The 9,220-nt window shown below is 37.1% G+C and overlaps 1 long non-coding RNA gene across 1 annotated transcript; it reads left to right on the top strand.

Annotated features, from left to right (window-relative positions):
• The first annotated feature begins 4,900 nt into the window (after positions 1-4,900).
• LOC109828163 lies at positions 4,901-5,753 on the top strand. The gene is made up of 2 exons (XR_002243623.1): positions 4,901-5,056; positions 5,444-5,753. It is a non-coding gene; the product is annotated as an uncharacterized LOC109828163 (long non-coding RNA).
• The last annotated feature ends 3,467 nt before the right edge of the window (positions 5,754-9,220 follow it).

Here is a 9,220-nt window from a genome sequence, read left to right as displayed (position 1 = left end):
TAAATTCTTTTAATTCTAAAAATGCTATTTATCATATTACTATGATTTATTTAATATTATTCATCAAACAATCCCACATAGATAATTATATCACAAACTAATATATAGATAATCAATAACAAGTATAAAATATCAGTAATTAACAAGCTGAGTAACAGGATCTTGCTTAGAGGCCAAGGGGAGACGACAACAACAACAGTCACGGTCGCGCTGCACTGAGGGCGAGCGACGGAGGGAGGGGGCCGCTGACCGGTAGAAGCTAGGCGTTGATTAGGGAAAGGAGGGAGAGAACGACTAGCAGCTTCTCGATTCGTCGAGAATTCAGAACTTCCAGCTCAAATCGAAACTAAGGGAGGCAGGGTTTGGGGGCGGCGGTGCTTGGGGTCTGATCAGAGAGGGAGAGGGATGGGGGGACGGTTAGGAGGGTTTGGGGAGGAAGGAGGGTGAAGTTCTGGAAGTTCTTAGGGAGCGCTGGGAATATGGGTCTACTGTCAGATGGGGTGAGGGCCGTACTTTGACGTTGGCGATTCAAACCGTTCGTTAAATCCAACGGCACAGGAATCGTTTTCGCTAGGTTGGCTGTGCAAAAATCGTTTCGACCCGCAGATTTCCCTTCTCTCTCTCTCTCTCTCTCATATATATTATATATATATATATATATATATATAATTATATATATATATAATTATAAATTCTTCTTCTTCTTCTTTCACTGTGCACAACGCCCTGCCGTCAATCTTCTTCTCTCTCCTCAGCTTTTTCTCACCTGCTCTCTCCAAACAAACCTCTCTCTCTCTCTCTTCTCATTCTCTCTCTCGTCTCTCTCATCTCTCATCTCTCTCTCTCTCTCTCTCTCTCTCCTGCTTTGGCTCTCTTCTCTCTCATTTCTCCGGCTCAAACACCGCCTCTTCTTTCTCCTTCCTCGAGCTCGCATACCGCCTTCCCTTCTCTTCTCCTTCTTCCTCAAAGCTTTCGTTCCTGCCTCAAACTCTCAGCCCTCCACGGCTCCTCCAACTATCGTCTAACGCTTCAACACTGACCCGCCTCCCTCTACTCTTTCCCCGTCGGCCCGCCACATCGCACCCATCACCGCAACTATTCTAGCCCCGCTGCGCACAGCCTGTTGTTGTTGTCGTCTCCCCTTGGCCTCTAAGCCAGATCCCTGTATACCACTTGTTAATTACTGATATTTTATATTGTACTTTGATTATCTATATATTAGATTTCGTGATATATATTATCTATGTGGGATTGGTTTGAGAATATAATATTAAATAAATCATAGTAATATGAATAAAGTGCATTTTTAGGAATTAAAGAATTTATTTGTGTCCAAATAATTATTTTAGGATAATTATGATGTTTTTAAATTAATTTATTTTGGCAAACAGAATCATTTTAGATAATTTATAATTAATTTTAAAAGAATTTATTTTTGGAAAAAAAGAATCATTTTATGAATAATTATAATATAATTTAAACGAATTTGATTTTGAAAAAAAAGAATTATTTTAGAATTATTATAACGAGAGAATAATTTAAAATAAATTGTCTTGTGCAAAAAACAGATACTTTTCTGAATATACATAGTTGGTTGCTTCATAAATTTATTGACTCTTAATTTGATTACCTGATATAGCCATGATATTATTGTACATTGATCGAGTTTGTATTTGTTATTTTCTTTTTGAATTGAGAATCATTATTAGTCATGACTTTGTAGCTTGGCCTTACGTGACCTTAAAAATATGTGGTTATGTTGACTAGAAAAACAGAAAGAGTTGGGATGCGGAAAAGTCTTTGTTCATGTATTTCGGATTGTGGCTATCTGTATGTATCCTTCCAAGCTCGCACCAGCTGTGTTTGTGTAGTACTTGTAGTTGGTTTGTTGGTAAAAGCTCGAAGTTTTGTAGTGTAACTTTGGTCAGTGAGTTGATAGCCAACCCGAGTTATAGCTTGAGTTCGGACCAAAACACTAAAAACGGATTGGCGTTGTCTCTGCCATGTGTAGTGGACAAATTGTGACTCGGCATTTCGATAGCGACAATAGGGCGTATGCTCGGTAGTTCAGTTATGCCGATAATATGAACGTTGACTCTATGTGAGATGTGGATTAGTGACCTGTTATAGGATGATTAGTTCAAAACCCTCGTTACCTCCCAGTTGATTTTTAGATTCTTCATATTATTTATGATTTGAGTACTGATTGTAATTTGATTTGTTAGAATTTCCAGTTTACATCGTTCTTATTATTCATTTTCTGTTTGTTGCTCGCGTTTATTGCGTATTGGCGTCATTTTGACCGTTGCTATATTTATCTTTTTGGGGTCTTTCCGTGTGTCATGCAACTGATGTACAGTCTTTCTTTGCTTTATCATCCAATTTAGAGGGGACGGACAGGTCCAGTATAGGAGATGCCTTGCGTGGGTGTAATCCAGACGAGCTTAAGAAGAAGCAAGCTGGAGCCTAGTCTTTTCTTGTGTGTAGTGTTCGTGGGATATTAGATTTCTTATGTAGTATTTCTCTTTCTAGTATTTGAGGGATTAGATATTTTTATAGTAATTTCCTTCTATTTTGTTGGACTATGTATTTTTATATTTTTTTGGACTATTTGGTAATAAGGGAATGTTTGACCAAACTTTTGTGTTCAGATGATATTTCATTTGTGATATGACTTTTTTGTTAGCCCTTATTGTTTTGATGATGTTTTATCAACGCACCATTATCGGTACTAATGGCCTTATTAACTACAAATGTAGTGAAATTACAATATTCAAGCTTATAGTGCACTATGAATGATTTGGATGGAATATGCCGCTACAACGATGATAATCAAAGGAGAGGAATGTGCATATGTGAAAACGTTATTTCAAGGAACAGACAAATTTCAAATAACAGCTTCATCAAATTCAAGGCTATATCAAGACTCAAGCATTTGCATTCTATATAAGGATTATTATCTATCTTTTTATTTTTTCTCATCTAGTTGATTAAATGTAGGCGCAAAGAGTTATTGAACTTCCACTTGAAAGCTATTGGGATATCACGCACACGTTTTCATACTAATGTTTTTAAGCGTTTTTCACAAAATACTTATTTTTTTTAAAAGTTATGAGCGACCTATCTGCAAAATTCTTTTTCAAACAGTTTGTTTTTTAGCATTAAAAAACCTTTTACCGAACAGTTTTATAATTTTTAGAGGTCAAAATAAATATTTCCAAAATATTTTAGTTGAGTAGAAAAATAGCTGTGTTTGCGGATGTATCAGAAATGGGGTCGACCGCAGTTTCGGTCGACGCGTACCTATGCTTCTATTCCTCACTGCGCAGAGAAGAGTTCGGAGAGAGAGAGATGAGAGAGAGATGAGAGATGAGACGAGACGGAGGAGATGAGAAGAGAGAGAGAGAGAGTTGTTTGGAGAGAGCAGGTGAGAAAAAGCTGAGGAGAGAGAAGAAGATGACGGCAGGGCTTGGTGCACCAGTGAAAAAGGAGAAGAAGAATTTATAAATGTATATATATATATAATTATATATATATATATTATATATATATAATATAGAGAGAGAGAGAGAGAAGAGGCGAAATCTGTCGGGCGAAACGATTTTTGCACAGCAACTAGCGAAACGATTCCTGTGCGTTGGATTTTAACGAACGGTTTGATCCCAACTCAAATACGCCTCACCCATCTCGTAGACCCATATTCCAGCCTCCTAGAACTTCCCAGAACTTCACCCTCCTTCTCCCCAAACCCTCCCCTCCATCCCTCTCCCTCTCTCGATCAGACCCCAAAGCACCGCCGCCCCAAACCCTGCCTCCCTTAGTCTCGATTTGAGCTGGAATTTCGATTCTCGGACGAATCGCAGAGCTGCTAGCTTCTCTCCCTCTTGCCCTAATCAACCCTAGCTTCTCGCGTCAGCGGCCCCCCTTCCTCCCGTCCTCGCCTCGGACTCCGATCACTCCCTGCCTGCTAACACGTCGCCTTGGCTGGATCCGCATCCGGTTCCTCTTCAATTGAGGTGCCGATAGCTCAGGTCCAACTCTTGATCTGCTTTCTTTTGCCTTTGGGTCTTTCTTTTTTAATCTTGTAGACCCTAAATTGACAATATTAGCATCTTTCAACTGAAATTTCTTTAGTCGGAGGTAAAAGTGGTAATACATAGGATTAAATTTCATTTGTGATGAGTTTCATCTTGAGATCTTGCTCCAATTTGAGCTCTGGTTTTTGCTCCGATTTTGAGCTCTGATTTCTGGTGTTTCGTGCTCTGTTTGAGCTCTGATTTGTTCTGAGTTCATGCTAAAATGATAACTAATGGGGAAAAACTGACTGCAATGATGTACCCCCCTCCTTATCAGCTCCATGAGCATTATTGTCTATTTGATCACGACTCTCTTTGCAACTGACTTTTTTGAAATTAAGGCAGTGAAGGAGATTGAGCCTGCACTAAAGAAGCAGCTCATTATTGCTACTGCACTTACGAATGTTGGAATCACTGTTGTTAGTTGGGGAGCTCTTCCAGCTTCCTTTACCATCTTCAATTTTGGTGTCCAGAAGGAAGTGAAGAACTGGTAAGCCAAAACTATTTTAAACTAGTTCATATAATTATCTATTTTTTTCAGTCGGAATTGACAGGGACAGGGAGCTACCATTGAGTCTTGTTTCATATATTGTTATCTAATTTGTTTGAGTTGGAATTGGCAGGGAGCTTTTCTTATGTGTTGCTATTGGTTTATGGGCTGGTCTCATAAACTAGTTTCAGCTTGGCTACGATGTATGGTATTGCTGTTGTTGCTCTTGGAATGTTGAGCACAATTGCCATTGGCAATTGATGCTTATGTACTTTTATCTTTTATTTGATGCATATTTTGTGTTATGATGATGGGCTATTTTTAAAATATACAGCCAAAGTTTATAGCAGGAATATATTGGTGAGGCAATATATTGCAGCCAACATTGCTATTATAAACTTCATGGCGAGGCAGATATTGAAAAAAAGGGCCTTTTCTGAAGACATTTTCATGAATTTCTTTTGAGGCAATATATTGCAATATATTTGAGGTATGTTTTATGTGCCTGAGTGTCAATTTGTTTTTCCTCCTGCTATTCTGTGCATGGTTTCAGCTTGGCCTTTGTTTCAGCTTGGCTCTTGATTCATGATTGGTTTCAGTTTGTATTATATTATGTGTAAATTCCAAGGTTGGAGTTGTGGAGCTCAAACCTACTAATCTTTCAGTTTGATTCATGATTGGTTTCAGTTTGCATTATATTGGTTTCTAGTTTTAGTTGTGTGCAAACTAAATTTCCAACTATATTTGTTTCAGTTAATTGACCTTTGGTTTCAGTCTTGCTCTCCGTGTAATGACTTGGCCATGATATGTCTCTAAATGCTCTACTTATTTGTGGTTCTAACCAAGTTCCCCCATTGGATTTGGCATGAACTTATAGAAGTAGGAGGATCACCTACTTTGTGAAAGATATGCTGAACTGTGCAGGTTCAAACAGGTGTTCAAGTTCTCCATGACAAACATGAGATAGTTGAGGCTCAACTCCAGCTAGCAAAGCTACATCAATCTTCTTCCAGAGCACCTTAATGTGAACTGACAGAGAATGGGCAAGCAATGGACCTTAATGTGGTGCTTGATAAGCTTATGAACGATGGAGGAGGGGATGATCCAGCCTCAAAAGATTTGGTTTGGTCGGTGATTGTTTGTTTGTGCCTTGGCTTTGCGATTTGTGTATATACTCTCTTCGAATCTTTTGTTGTTTGTTGTTATTTGTGTAATCTGGATTGCTTTGGCCGAGATGTAACCTGGATTCAAAAGATTTCCCTGTTACTGTTTTTTAATATATGACGGGTACAAGTTGGAGATGATCTATTGTCAGTATGTGTTTGGATTTTGGTTAATTCAGATATTGCAGAGTCCGTGTCTCTGTGCACGCTTATGCCATACAAAAGAACTACTCTGAGTACTGTCTTTTATGTGCAAACTAGTATGATTTAAGCTTCTTCTTCCAATGATGTGCAAAATGACACAATACATCAACTTTTAAGCACAATTTAACATGAAGAAAAATTAAGACTACAGTCATGTAATGTTAATAGATGAACGCCACTTAACGGCACTTAGAGAAAACATACTATAAACATTAAAAAATAAAAGAACACAACCACGATATAAGCAGCAATTCCTGTCTTTCAACATCTTCTAATTATTGAACACAAAACATTACACCGTTCATACATTAAGTAGTACAGCATAAGACTCATTTTAACCACATGAAGATCTCACATAGCAATTGACATCCACTTTATAAAGATCATATAGCAATTGAACATCCAAGAGAAACTTTCTACAGACATCCCGGAGAAACTATTTAGTCTTTTCTTCTTCTCCCAAGATTGCTCTTCTTCTTCTTCACAACTTGGCCTAACTGCAAATTTCATGACAACTATATTCACCAAATTAGTGCTATGAAGTTTCATGATATAAGAATATGTTCACCAAATTGAATTACATGAATGCTACATATGAAATGAGTTAAAATGTGAAGTAGCAAGTAATTAGGTTCCAAGGAATAAAATAAATTTATTTTCATGTTGTATTCAGGTCAAGGACAATGATCTGTTAAGTATTTGAACTGAATCAACTGATGACCATAAATTTCTACAATTGCAGCACAAGGTCAATAAAAAATTTACACGCAGACACTTCAACAGTATTGTCATGAATCAGAATAGGCATATGATAGCATCAAGTAATTGTTGAGGTTCCATTAAAAGATGAAATTTAAATCTGATAAGATAATCATCATGAATGTATTATCAGTTTCAATAAATAATGAAAACAGTCAACAACTAACATGCCAAATCAACCGCAAAGAGAGTGCAGTAGCGATATTGAGCTGCTTCTTTAGTGCAGGCTCAATCTCCTTCACTGCCTTAATTTCAAAAAAGTCGGTTGCAAAGAGAGTCGTGATCAAATAGACAATAATGCTCATGGAGCTGATAAGGAGGGGGGTACATCATTGCAGTCAGTTTTGCCCCATTAGTTATCATTTTAGCATGAACTCAGAACAAATCAGAGCTCAAACAGAGCACGAAACACCAGAAATCAGAGCTCGAAATCGGAGCAAAAACCAGAGCTCAAATTGGAGCAAGATCTCAAGATGAAACTCATCACAAATGAAATTTAATCCTATGTATTACCACTTTTACCTCCGACTAAAGAAATTTCAGTTGAAAGATGCTAATATTGTCAATTTAGGGTCTACAAGATTAAAAAAGAAAGACCCAAAGGCAAAAGAAAGCAGATCAAGAGTTGGACCTGAGCTATCGGCACCTCAATTGAAGAGGAACCGGATGCGGATCCAGCCAAGGCGACGTGTTAGCAGGCAGGGAGTGATCGGAGTCGAGCGAGGACGGGAGGGGAGGGGGCGCCGTACGGTAGAAGCGTCATAGGGTTTGGATTAGGGAAAGAGGAAGAGGACGAAGCAGCTCCTCGATTCGCCGCAAGAATCGAAACTTCCAAACTTCATTCGACACTAGGAGAGTGTTTGGGGCAGTGGTGCTTTAGGGTTCATCGAGAGGCGGAGAGGGAGGAGGGGAGGGTTTGGGGGAGAGAAGAGAGATGAAGGTCTGTGGAAGTTCTGGGAGCTGGGAAATGGGGTTCACGAGAGCGGCTGTGAGGGCCGTATGTTGAAGTTGCGATCAACCGTTTCGTTAAATCCAACGGCACAGATCTTCGCACGTTGCTTGATGCGAAAAATCGTTTCGCCATCGAGAAGCATTCCTCTCTCTCTCTCTCTATATATATATAATATTATATATTATATATATATATATTATATATATATATTATTAAATATATATATTAATATATATAATATTATATATATGTATAATATATATGTATATATATGATATATGTATATATATTTATATATTATATATAATAATATATATGTATGTGTGTGTGTGTGTTAGGTTAGGGTTAGGGTTAGGGTTTAAAGAAAATACACTAAAAATAAGAAAATAATACATAAAATATAGCAAAAATACGAGAGAATTGAATAGGCTAAAATAATCAATATAAGATAGTCATTAACAATAATAATAATAGTAATAAACTATCAAGTATTAGTTTAACAATTTAATTTATAATAGTAAAATCATTAAAATAAATATATTCTGGATTTTAAATCATAGAAAATTCAAGAAAAAAAATACAAATACTCTTTTAAAAATAATTATTGAATTTTTTAAAATACCAAAAAAATTATTTTAACTAGTATCAAAAATTTACGGTCATTACATTCTACCTCCCCTTAAAGTAAATTCCGCCATTGGAATTAAAATAAGGAAGAACCCAAGGACAGAGATATGGAACAAAAGTATAGTCGGGAGCGACGAGACAAAAAAAACGATGGGAAGCTCCTGAGTCAAAAAGTGATAAAGTAGGGATTAAGACATAATTCATTGAGATGATAGGATAAGGGCTAACTATAGTTTTACGGATGAAATATGATATGCATCTAAATTATTCATTAAATTCTCACTGGTAGGAACTCAAGACCGTGACCTGCATAGGCCACCAAAAAAAACTGTCACACCCCGCTTCCCAAAATACCGGGGGATCAGAACGTGAACTAGCCCGCGACGTATTAGATTGAAGAGAATAAATAAAAATATTTTTTCAACCTAATACGCTAAGCGTAAAGCAATATAAAATACGAAGTTACTGGTTCCTGATCATAATTAGCAAGAATATAATAAACAACTCAGAATAAAAAGTCATCACAAATAGTATATCATGAGAAACACAAAGTTTGGGTCAAACATGCCATTATTACAAAATAGTCCAACAAAATATAAAAATACATAGTCCAACAAAAATAAAAAGGAAGTACTGTAAAAAATATCTAAATCCCTCAAATACTAGAAGAGAAAATACTACATAAAAATCTAATATCCCTCGGCAACTACAGAAAGAAAAGACTAGGTTCCAGCTTGCACTTCTACTCCATTTGGAATACACTCTGACTGTAAGGCATCTCCATACTGGACCTGTCCGTCCTCTAAATCTGATATATACCAGAGAAAACAGGTGTACGTCAGCTTGCATGGCACACAGCAAGACCCCACAAAAGAAAAATAGAATGGTCGAATGACCAATACAATAACCGATGCAACAACAGAAATGAAAATAGAACGTGTAACTGGAA

This window comes from Asparagus officinalis, unplaced genomic scaffold (assembly GCF_001876935.1).
Source record: "Asparagus officinalis unplaced genomic scaffold, Aspof.V1 AsparagusV1_Un783, whole genome shotgun sequence".
NCBI lineage: Eukaryota > Viridiplantae > Streptophyta > Magnoliopsida > Asparagales > Asparagaceae > Asparagus > Asparagus officinalis.
This window is presented reverse-complemented; position numbering and strand designations above follow the sequence as displayed.